At 49.5% G+C, this 12,177-nt stretch overlaps 1 protein-coding gene across 3 annotated transcripts in view; it reads left to right on the plus strand.

Moving 5' to 3' along the window:
- Positions 1-261: 261 nt before the first annotated feature.
- LOC149358668 (uncharacterized) overlaps positions 262-12,177 on the plus strand; it is a 274,207-nt gene continuing 262,291 nt past the window's right edge. For 2 of the 3 annotated variants that reach the window (XM_089570829.1, XM_089570830.1), the window contains exon 1: positions 267-1,067. The gene's annotated coding sequence lies outside the window, so the exon portion shown is untranslated. Of the gene's footprint in view, positions 1,068-12,177 lie in introns of all 3 variants that reach the window. The other variant, XR_016288711.1, reaches the window with a different exon arrangement.

A 12,177-nucleotide genomic window follows, 5' to 3' on the forward strand; every position in this document is an offset into this window, starting at 1 on the left:
GGAAACCGCATGAACCTCCCGTTATTCGAATGACGTGGCGCAGACAAAACTCGCGCGCTTCGCGAGGCGGAAGCGCAGATCGGAGGAGATCGCGACCAATCGCGACCAGCGCACAGGAAGTGACGAAAGAATTCTGCCGCAGCTTTAGCAGAGGCAGCGGCGGATATGACGACCCGGAATCGACCTCTCCCGCTCTCTTGGCAGCCCTCCAGCCCTCGCTGCTGACGCGCGTCCGCGCGCGCGCCAGTTTCTCTCCTCCTTTTTCCATCGCCCACTTCCCGCAAGCTCCGCCCGCGCCGAGCGACGCACAGGGCAGGCCTCGATCACCACCGCGACTCGGGCCTGGGAAGCAGGCTCGCGCCGTATCGACTGGTGGGACCCCGCGGCTTGCTGCGAGGAATCCGGGGAAGAAATCGTCGACAGAGAACTGTAGCCAGCACTGCCGGTGCTCAGCGAGTTAGTGGAAGCCATCACAAAAAGAAAGAAGCAGCAGGCTAGACGAAGAACCGTTCTTGCGGCACCAAGCAACGACTGAGCGGCGCCCAACGGTGCACGCGTCAGGCTCTCGGGTGAGCACGCGGTTTCGCGTCGGCGCTGGGTCGTGCCCGAGGCGTCGTCGCAGCGCCTGGCCGTCTCGGCGAAGCGCACGGTGCAAGAAACAACGCCGCTGCAGGAGAGACGCCGACGACGAAGTCGGCGTGTTTTGTGCGATCGCGTGCGCGTGTGTGCGGAGTGCTACCGACGACGACGCCGTCCGCTGTGCACTGATTCGTCAGGTCGTCGCGGGCCCCGAGCACGCATCTGAGAGTCCTCGATTCTTGCAGGAGCGTACGCTTATCGTCTCGTGTGTGTGATTCGGCGTGATAAGGGAGGTCTTGTGTGCGAGGAGGACCGCTTGAAAGAGTGCAGCCGGCGACGTGTTTGTGTTGACAGTTGAACGCGTGGTGCGCGTCCTGTGCGGACTGTAGTTCTGGCCTGTGAGGTCGAGACGTACAGACGATCTACACCCGGATTCCTAACGGTGCGAAGATTGCCCCTTCGGCCGCTTCTCAAGGAATCATCCAAAGGTAGGCGAATCGCCCTCCTTGTCGTTGAATTTGCAGTTCAGTTTTCAGCGGTAACACCGGAGCCAGGTATACATATATCACACAGATGAATGCTAGCTTTGGTATTCTTTTGTTGTCATTTCATGGTCTTATTCTCTCTAATTTCCTGTTTACGTTTTTTTTTTACATGAATAAAATATTCGGTATTTCAGCTCTCTCTAAGGCCGTGGTAAACAGAGCGAATCACATCTATAGCTTAAGAATCAAATTTGGCGCGCTGCATGAGCGCAGTGCGTTGTGCGAACTTCGTCGAACAAACTTAAACGCGCGCCTCAAGTTTGAGGCTTGGTTGGTGAACGGGCTTGTGAGAGCACAGCTGGCGCTTAATTTTTTAAAACGTATGTAGTGCTATTATGCTTCACTACACTCTACGACTAAGTTCAAGCATAAGTATTCCTGGTATTAGTAAGTAGTCGAGGGAGCGATTCGCTGCTGAATTATGAAAAAAAAAAAAAAAATTGTTCGCTTCTTTGACAAAAAAAAAAAAAACCTTCTAGCTTGTTTGAAAATACTCAACTAATTAGCTGCCTTTTCTGCGTGTAAGTACGCTATGTCTTCAATACGCCACGCATTTAATCAGCAACATCTTGTTTTGTTCAACCAGGATCACGGCGGATACCTGGAAGTTAGTAGCTTAGAGGCGTATTCTGAGTTAAATGAAGGCAAAAACTTCTATCGCGTTTTTTTTCTTTACTTTGACCTGGCGTTTTGAATGAAGGTTTGTATATTGTGTTTTACATCATGTGGGCATCGTTTACAGTATAGTACATAGCCCTGCCGTGGAGCCGAATGGCGTAGCGATGACAGATCCCTGATTTAACAGCGATCTCAGCGTTGCCTCTTCTCGCTAAAAGAAATGGAGTGACTGGTGCGTGACTACAGCTCAGGTTGTCCTCAGAACTCTGCAAAAAAAAAAAAAAAAACGGGTCAATGCAAAACAAGCATGCAAGGTGCATCCGCCACAGTCCTGGAGGTCTCAGATATACGATACACGTGGTATACAATCTTGGATTGTGCGCAAAACCGTTTTATATTGGATAAGCACATGTTCCCCATTGGTAAGCGCAAGAGTTAAGGATCGACTTGAGGTGCCGAAACAAACGCCGCCCGTGTATGCTGTGGCAACGAGGCTTAGCACTGCGTCTCAAGGATAATGCGCTTCGTTGATTCCCTGTGAAGATATCCTTGCGCAGATTGCACGCACTCAAAGCAAAAGTCAACCGCTCTTCAGAAACCTTGCTGAGCCACTTCGGATAACAGCGAAGGTGTTGCTCACAAAAGCCGACAGCCCTCGATAACGCCTGGTTAGGACGAAGCTCAATAATGCTATTTGCATGCCAAACAAATCGTACTTCCTTTGTCTCCCGTCATTTCAGTGCAAATGTCTCGTCTTTCTCCCAGCGCGGTCAAATCTTTCTCCTGTATGAAGAGTCGCAGGGAGGCTTCCTTTCTGGTGTGGCACCGATCACTACATGATTCCGTGCGCGCCTATCGATCCTATTGACTGCGGCGGTTTTGCGTTTTTTCGCGACAGTGTGCCTGCCGTTTTTGTTCGGAGACCGAAACGGGCTCCAGTTGGTTTCCATACGTTCTGGCCAGCAGCAGAAACACGCGTGTTTGACATGGTGTGCCCGCACTAATGAGTTCCTCTGTATGGCGCTGCCGGAGAGGGCGTAGTCCTAACGCTCGAGTCAGCGAAGCACCCGGGTAAACGAGGGAAGGCATAGCGGAAAGGGATGGGCGGTGGAGGGTCATAATGACTAATGCGTTTTTGCATACAAGCAACGTCGTCGCCTTGACGACGAGTCCACGCAACGTTTGTCCCCCTCTACCGCTCGGTCGCTTGATCGGGCCTGTCGTGCCCGAGTTCTGTCGGAAGGCGATGCTCTTCTTCTTGGAGTTCATAAATACGGTACGACTGTTGGTAATGATCGCTACGAGGGCGGTTCGTTTGTTCATCTCCTGTATTTCAGTCCTTAGACAGAAGCTTTTGTTGTTAGTGAAGTCTACTATAGTCGGGTACAGGTAAAAAAAAAAAAAAGAGGCTTTTCCACGTCAAATGACCTCTTTCCGGCCAGTGGTGTCGGCTGATTCTCATGAATCTACTCGCGTCTGTAGCGTGACAATGCAGGCAGGGACTATCCCCTTTCATCTGCCACTCCCCTACACTGCTACGCTAGTAGGTTTAGACGACAGTGGCTGGAAGTAGCTCTTTTGACGGGAAAAAAGATGCTTTTTATCTGGACTATAGAACCATTTTTTTTTTTTTACACGGGTTAACTTGGTGAAGTTAACGGCGCCCACACATGCGAGCTGACCTTGTCGATGCGGTCGTCGCCTGGTACAGCGCCGATAAGCTCGTCGTGGCGTACTCGCCGTGAATACTTGCTCGCGTGCTTTATCGGTTTGTCGGCGCTAGAAAAGTAATAAATGCAGCCTAAAAAAGTTTAATGGTGTAAGCTCTTCACAGGGCGACAGTCGTTCTCGAGTACAGCCAGTACACCGGGAGCTTAGAGTGCATGTGTACGTAAAAAAACCCCCTGAGTAGTGATGAAAACGCTCTTGTGATATTTCAAGGTCAGCGGAGTGGAGAGGAGCAAGAGAGGAGTTGAAATGACTTCTATACAAGAACTTGGTTGGCGCTTTTTAATGTCACCTGGAAAAAGAAAAGTAAAAAAGAACTGCCGGAGATGCAGGGCAACGGCAGATAATGTCTTGTCAGCTTCTTTTTTGTCATGTGCTGTTGTGCCGCTCACTGGCCCTTTTGTTTTCTAAAAAAGGAATTCACTGTGCTGACAGGGGAAATCAGCACCAACAATAGATACGACGCCTTGGCCGATGTAAAACAACGGTTCATCGGATTTAATCAGTCGTTCAAGCACCAACAGGCCTCGTGATATTGGCGGGATCTATAAGCTAATGATAAGAGTTGAACAAAATCGAAGGAAATTAGTCGTTTTTTTTTATAACGGTTACGTTAGTGATGCTTGTGGTGGTCATGATTTTGCGAGATGTCAACGCATATAACGGTCTGTAAACCGGTCAGAGTGGCCGCCGCCAATCTGGTATGCACCGTCATCCTACTGTTAGTTAAAAACGCGAATTTCAGGGCGAAAAAGCCGCAGCGAAGAAAGTGTGCCCCAGTTCTCACAGCCCAGGACATCATCGCTAGAAAAAAATAAAATAAAAGTTGGGACAGAACATGGCGACGAAAGGTATACACGGTGCCGCATAAGTGGCCGCTTGCATAATCCCAATATTTCTGGAAGAAACAGAAGGGAGCTCAGAAGGCGTTACACAACACGATCGAGGTGGAGAAACCGCCCACGCCGACGTGCCAATTAGCGCACACGGGTTCTGAGGAATTTCGTACTTCCCACGTGTTCGGCCCGCCTTCATTTCACGGCACTCGTAACTAACCTGCTGCAAACAGCCTTTTGTTGAGGGTACTCCGCTGGCTGCTGCGGCATTCGATATTAGGCTACGTCAGCGCCGCTCCCTGCGGCGGGAGACGTGGCAGTTATGCGACTGCGGCATAAGCGAGACTTATTGCTGGAGTTACGTCATCCGATGTGTGTACCTATGCACGCAGCGTCCCCTGTGCTCTGTGCGGAGGCCGTGTAATCTGTCCTCCGTCTCACAACTCTCTCGCAGCGGTGGCTACGAGGGCGAGGGGAAGGCTTCCTTCCCCAGCTGCAGTGGTGTCACGGTCATAGCTCCCACCCCAGCCAGATAATCGAGAGGCAGAGTATTGCACTCTCATCATTACTCAACACACTTGACTGCGTTAATCTGATTTGTTAATTTTCAGCATTTATACCTTGATGCGGAAAAACTTGTGCGCCGTTTGCTCTTTTCTCTGGTTTATATTTTGCACGGTTTTTGGTGAACTGTGTTATGTTTCGTATTCCTATCTCGTATTACTCTGTTAATTTGAATCGTGACCTATGCTTTTCTTATCTATATAATGTGTGTTAATGTTGCAACGCCAAATAGTTTTCTTAACAGGCCTGTACAGATTCAATAGCCTGTAGTACTTGAGGGAACATGGGCCTCTTCAACCCACCGCTTCTTCAGCTTTTTGCCCATGTTCCCGACATTGTGTGCGCATGATGCCAAATAAATAAATCTGTCTGTCTAAATAGAGAGAAGTAAAAAGTCCTTATTTTGCACCGGACATCAGGACGGAATGAAACGCAAACACACAAATCTAGTACTTTTCTACTTTGTAGCGAGATATTCCTTTCAAACTTTAAAGGGACTCTGAAAGGAGCTCTAATAAGGTTTCTGTATGCGTGGGATGTTAAAGCGCGCCGCTTCGCGAATATTGTGCAGCAAGAATTTTTTAAATGCGCTCCGCTACCGCACATCTTTCTCTCTTTCTTCTCTCACTCCCACCTTCTTCCCTTCCCTTATGGCGTGGTTCAGGTGTCCGCCGAGATACGTGAGACAGATACTGCGCCATTTCCTTTCCTGGAGAACCAATTTATCTTTACCTTTGTAGAAGCTATAGTGAAAATTTGAATCTCAGCGTCTTCGCGCCTTTCCCTCTCCTCTCGTCACTTTTTCCACTGTGGAAGGTCGGCACTCCTCCGCTGGCTCCACCTCTCGGAGCGGAGCTTCATGACCCGCCGCAACTACGTGGCTTATTGGCCGCGGCCACGGAAGCTGCCTGACCTATGAAGGAGTCTAACCAATAACCACCTCCCAACTTGTATACACAGGTGCGAGCGACGGAGGAAGGTGCGAGAACGAAATAGTCACCGGAAAGGGCTCGCCAACTTTAGCGCGTGGTTGTGGGTTCTCTGCTGCGTATAGAAGTGTATTATTTGGCTCTGGTTCTCGTGACAACACAATGCAGTGATTGAGCGAGTTGATGTCCTCTCCTCAGAGGGTGCTTCAGAGTCCCTTTAATCTGTATTTCGTAAGACCCTTTACCCAGAAACACCAATCAGGCTAGCTGTATTCTGCAGCTAAAAGTACACCGGTAAAATATTTCGTTTTGTCCACGGACACTGTTCGCGTTTCATTCCGGCCTGACTGCACCTCCTCTTGGCCTTGCTGACAACCCTGCTTAGCGGCAGTTTTCGCGATGAAGGAGCCCTGGGCATTCCACTCCGCACTCTCCCGCGGCAGAAAGTGTGTGTGGATCAGCGTGCGAGCCAGGAACGAAACCTTGGGGCCCCAGAGAACAAAGGCGGCCGCTCACACGGCTGCCGTGCGTGCTGCGTGTTCCGCGTCGCGAGCAGCTCGCGACAACAAACTTCGGAGCGACCTTCGATATGGCAGCGCTCCCCCCTCGGCGATTTTGTTTTTCGCATTCTTTTCTCGTTTCGTGGCGTGTTGTCTACCATCGGCGACACGCAAGCACGTCTGTCTAACTAAAACCGTCCAGTGTAGTGGAGCCTGCAGCTGCCGTCGGCCAATCAAAGGCACCCAGAGGCCGCATTCGCGGAGCTGTTCGTGCGCTAAGAACGCAAGCTGTAGTCCGAGCGAACGCGTGGCGAGTACTGTGCAGCTGCACTCAGGGCCCTCAGCCAATCAGGACCCGGATCCACATGAGAAACGCTTCGTGATTGGCCGCTCGAATATGAGAAAGCTTCAGGATTGGCCGGTGCGTCGAGTATTGCGTCACGTTGCCTATCGTGATGGGAGGAGGTGGAAAAGGAGAAGTGTTGTAATTGGAGCAGGCAGCTTTATATCGTGACTGGATACAGCTGGCGAAAGCCAATCAAGGGTCTTATTAATCTGAGAATGCCTCGCGATTGCCCATTGTGACTTGAGAGTGGTTCCTTATTATCAGGCGCTTTAACTCTCCTATCGTTTTGGGATAACTTCACGGTAGATGGCTAAGGATAGGGCTTTGAAAGCCACTGGGAATAGACATTTGTTTCGCTGGGGACTTATTTGGGCTGATGATGATAGTGATGATAGTGTGGTCCTCGTGACTGACTGCAGCTGTTTACAACTAATCAAGGGACGGATTTATGCCAGGGTGCTTCGTAATGGACCGCTATATCATGACAACGCTTCGTGATCGGCCGGAGTCTTGAACTCTCTATCGCGATTGGCAAGCACCTCTGTGAACGGCCAATCACGAAGCGTTTTTACATAAATGCCGCCCCTGGTAGGCTGACTCAAGCTGTAGCTTTCCCAGTGCTGCACGGTTTTAGTGAGGTGCGCGTGGGTTGCGGCATGGAAAGGGTGATATTCGTGAGCCGGCGAAGGGAGAGGCCTCCTTGCTGGCGCGTTTCCGCGAGAGCGCAGGGACTCTGCCCGAGAGCCGTGCTCGGCGTCCCGTGACAGGCGGCACAATGCTATAGAGGGCGACCAAATTAGTCGCGCGTCTCCCTCCCTCTCCTCCCCTTTCCCTATGACATGCCGGCGCGCGTGACGTAAGGTCGTTGGCGATGCGCGGCCCGTCCTGCCGCGTTAGCACCCGCGCGTGGGACGCAACGTGTTAACAACGGGCGGACGTGGCCGGAGGTTGTTTTGCTTCGACGCCTTCCATGGCGAGCTAGGGAAGCCTGCGTGGTCGGTGTGTCCTTGTTCTCCGTCTCTGGCACCTTCCCTAAATACAGGGTGTTTAGTTTAATTCAGTAGCGATGCTTTAGCTCAGTGTGTTTTTTCACCTGTGCGCTGCCGTGCATGCGCTAAGTTAAACTGCGGAATGTCCTCGGACCATTCGCACCTGAAAAAGAAACCATGGTGGTCCGGAATTCGAACCAGGAACCGCTGCCTGTCTGTAGCAGTGACTCTACTAAACAGGCTTACCGAGGCGGTTGCCAGATGGGAGAGAAGAGCCGAATTTATCGAAACTCGAAGCGTGAAGATGTTAGTCTGTAGTGAGTAATCACCTTCACCGATGTTTTATACAAATGCTACGAAAGTTACCAAGTACCGCTTATTATCCTAGGTTGTGTGGTCAGATGAATACCACGTTCAAGCATGTTTATGAATATGTAATTTATTGTTGAACTTACTCTTATTAACGTTGTATATAGTATGTTCTCAATAATTTGTTGCTGAGTACGCGGAAACCCCGTGTATACATTGGAGATCGGTTCCGTTCCGCTCGGTCCCCCTCTCCCCCGCCTCCGGCATTTTTTTTATCTAGTGGGAAAGGTTTATGGTCCTAGGGAAAATGCACCTACATGGATGCTGATAAGGGCGACGGGTCACTGACCCTTTTTCTATGTGTCATTGTGATAATAGATGCCATAGTCCTGGCGTCAATGACTGCGAAACGGTGCGAGAATGTCTCTTGGCCCATGGGCCACAGGAAACGTTCTGAACATCTCTGTAAGCCCCTACCAGCTCCACAGGTGTTGGAAAAGCTGAAAAAAAAAAAGAAGTTTAGTCAATATTCTCTGATTTCGCATAGCGGATTTACTCTCTTCATTCATCTTGCCTTAGCCTGTGTCAGCACCTTCAAGTTACGACGCTTTAATGACTCGATAAACCTGGGTCGCACAAGCCCCACCGGTGGTAGCGCCTGCCATCGCAGGGCAGTGGCGCATCCATTAGCCTCTGCACCACTGCACCAGGAGGGGTATGAGAACTACCAGGGATCTGTGAATTTTAAGTAGAGAATGATCAATTCTGCGTGTATGGGCCCCATTAAGCTGTCGCCATTAAGCTATCGCGTCATCCTCTAAAGGTGGAGCTTAAGCGACCCCTCAAGTTTTTTTTTTGATAAAATAGAGGAGATTCGGGGTTCTGTTGACACTGTTGGCAGGTTTCCGGCGGCGCTAGATTCGTAATTGCTTAGAGTGCTACAGTCCAGCCAGGAATATTTTACTTAATTTTGCTCTGACCGCTCTGACTCTAATGCATTGTCTCATCTCTTAATTAGTTTGATTTACGGTGAAAAAAAAAATGTGCATCTTGTTCACTTATAAATTAAACGTTTTATAGCATTCTTGCCGTCGCCACGGGGCCAGGACAGATTCAATGCGTCTTTGCCTCCGCAAATCCTTCCCTGACGATTTCGTACTCTTTTCTCTCAGTCAAGGCGCAGCTGCAGAATGCGTTCAATGAAGCAAGTAGATGTACTGCATGTACATACGGGTGACATAATAGTGTTGGTTTTGAAAACAGCGGTCCCAATCCTGCTTTGTTGTTAGAATGCTTCACTGTGCACGCGTTTGCACTTCCTACAATGCCGCGAAGGCCTTCACTGCATTTTCACGATTATCTATGTGACTGCGTGAGTAACTGGCAGAACCTATAGGGGGACAGAGTGCACTTGCATTTCAACGCTCAACGCATTTCAACGCATTTCAAGAATTACATTTCAACGCTCGAATCTAAGCGTAACAGTGTTTCCTTGACTTTTCCTTCCGGAATATATCTGCGGTATATAATATTCACCTTATCCACGACAATAGGCAGTAGGGGGTTGCCGCTGCACACAGCCCTTCCTTTTTTTAAGACGACATACGCGGATAGCCCGAGCTGAAGAACAGAGCGTATGCACCTCACATAAAACGTGGGTGGAATAGCGGGGGACCCGGAAAACAACCAGTGCCAAACCAAACCAGAACCGACACGTGGCGCTAAAGTTGCTTTTACGACCGCGATCGGCGCGGCGTGGACGGGGGCGGCTCGGGTCAGGTTTCACGGCATGTGTGTGCGAATCGCTGCCGGGCGCCTGCAAACCCGCTGGCGGTTCCACAACGAGCTAGCTCCCTTTCAACAAGTAGATTCGCATCAGACTCGAACAATATTGAGCGTGAATTAAAAGCTTACGACAAAATAATACACTCGACATTTTTCTTGCGCCACGCCTCGCCTTCAGCGCCTTCCGCGTTCTCGTATTCTAGCGCTTGCGGCGAAACCGAGAAAACTATGCAAGTTAAGCAAGTCAAGCAAAACTAAACTGAATAAAATTCATTTGTTCCAACACTTAAACTCTTTTGAGCGCGTGGAGGACGAGGAGGGGAGGATAAATTTCATCTGCTGAAACATATTGTCCGATGTCTTCGTAATGGACAACGGCGGATTCAAAAGGTGTGGGTAGGCCTTCGGGTGTGTGCCAGCACTCCAGGTCCTCGCTTTTTGAAGTTAGATGATTCTTCGAAATGTGATACCAACTAGCCTCAGTTATTGCTTCGTTAGATGAGAAAGAAAGATGGCAGGGATAAAAAAAAAGTGAGGAAAGGAATGAAGGCGGGAACGAAGGAAGAAGAAAGGAAGGAAGAAGGATAGAAAGGTCGAAAGAAAGAAAGGTAAAAAAGCTATGAGGACGCGTTTAAAGGACTTTATGAATCTAATGCGATAGCATTATATTTCACATTTGTCGCAGCTTCCGTTGCAAACTCCGAGTACGTTTGTGTAAGCTTTGCAATTTTTAGTCCGTCAACCATCATAGTCGAACTGCTAGCTGCAGTAGAGGAAGCCGCTATACTGTGACGGTGCCGAAATTTGCATATGCCACATTATTTTCTGCTTTTTTATTTCGATTCTCTGTCTAGGTTGCTGTCTAAAACCTAGGTTGCTCATAACCAGGTGGTCAGGTTGTGATGACGTCACTAAGTCACGTCACCTCTCTCGACCAATGAGGGTGATCCACGAGAACATGTTGTGATTACGTCACAAGGTCACGCGACATCTTTCGACCAACCAGGGAACATCGCGACGCTGGACATGGGCGGGGTTTTGCTGGGACGCCAACTCTAATGCTATCGCATTAAAATCAGGATTTCACTTGGAGAAAATAAAGAAATTGAAGAAGGAAGGAAAGAAGGAATGAAGACAGAAAGGAAAAGCGAACCTGCAGGGCGATAGACCAAAGCTCCTTACGGATCGATGCTCGCAGACAGAGCTCCACGTAGAACGCTCCGTGTTTTCGGAAGAGAACGGCAGGACCACCGTTTCGACTGTACCTTAACGAGGGAGGCTGCAGTTCCGTGTACGAACGTGTGTGTGCACAACCTATTTTCCGACCCACGCAAGAGGAAGGCTTGAGCCACAGCAGAGGGGGGGGGGGATTCCCGTTTGCAGCGTTGAGTTCCAGGCCGCACGAGTGCGCGGGGCTTCTTGCGTCCTGCGAAGCTTCAATACCTTCGCGCCCGATCGTCGTGGCCGGCCATCTGCGCCAGCTGCCCTTATAGCCGCTGCAAGCCTAAACGCGTACTCAGCCGCATCCAGCGCCGCAGAGACCCGCAAAGAAGTGACAAAAAGAAAGAAAAAAGTAATAGCAAATACCGAAGCTTCCTGTTTTTCTGCCCAGTTTTCTGGCTGCGGCTTATAGAGCTGTCACAAAGCCGCTTGAACGATGCCCGTAAATATGGAACAGACTGGGCGTTCTCGTCGCGGCGCGCATGTCACTGGTGCCTCGCTATATATGAGATATGCAGCCAGCTTCTGTCGATGCGGACGCTGAGCCGATAAGCGCGTCAAGCAAGCGAAAGAAAGGACGCCAGGTAGAGAGGCTGCTCGCTATATAAAGCGGATCTGGTAACTCCTGCCCCGTTGCTCCTACTAAAAAGCCTGTAAGCATTTCCGACGTTGCGGACGAAGGCCAGTGTAGCTACGCGAGCTAGCTCACTTCGGGGATTTTTTTTTATTTCCTTTTTTAGTGTTTTGAAGGTTTGTGAATTTTCGCGGAAGCTGTGCGGCGCTCGACTATGGAAATGTGGCCTGAGAACTTCCGATTTTTTCTTGTACGTACAGTTGAGAGAAAAGGAGAAAACGATGGCCGATTTTTTTCTTTAATTTTCAGTTTTACCTTCAGTCGTTGTTACCCGCAGCTCTTAGTATTGAAACTAACGCTTCTATTGCGCACACCGGCACTCGTCTGAGGGAGTAACAGGTGCAGTTTGTTAAAGGGATTCTTTTGTGATGCAATGGGCAATTTTCAGAATACTTTTTGATCAAAAAATGAAAGAATGAAAAAAACAAACATATGGGTCGCAGCTGCAGTGTTTTGGACTCTTCAGAATTCGTGGTTCCTGCTTTTTATCCGGGCTTTAACGTTTAACAATTAATTAATTTTACTAAGCCTGTGCATATTCGTGCTTCTTTCTCAACACTATACATGCACCTGAATGCTCATATATATCATGCA

The sequence above is a fragment of the Amblyomma mixtum genome, chromosome 2, assembly GCF_055824585.1.
Source record: "Amblyomma mixtum isolate Tamu chromosome 2, ASM5582458v1, whole genome shotgun sequence".
NCBI classification, from domain to species: Eukaryota; Metazoa; Arthropoda; class Arachnida; order Ixodida; family Ixodidae; genus Amblyomma; species Amblyomma mixtum.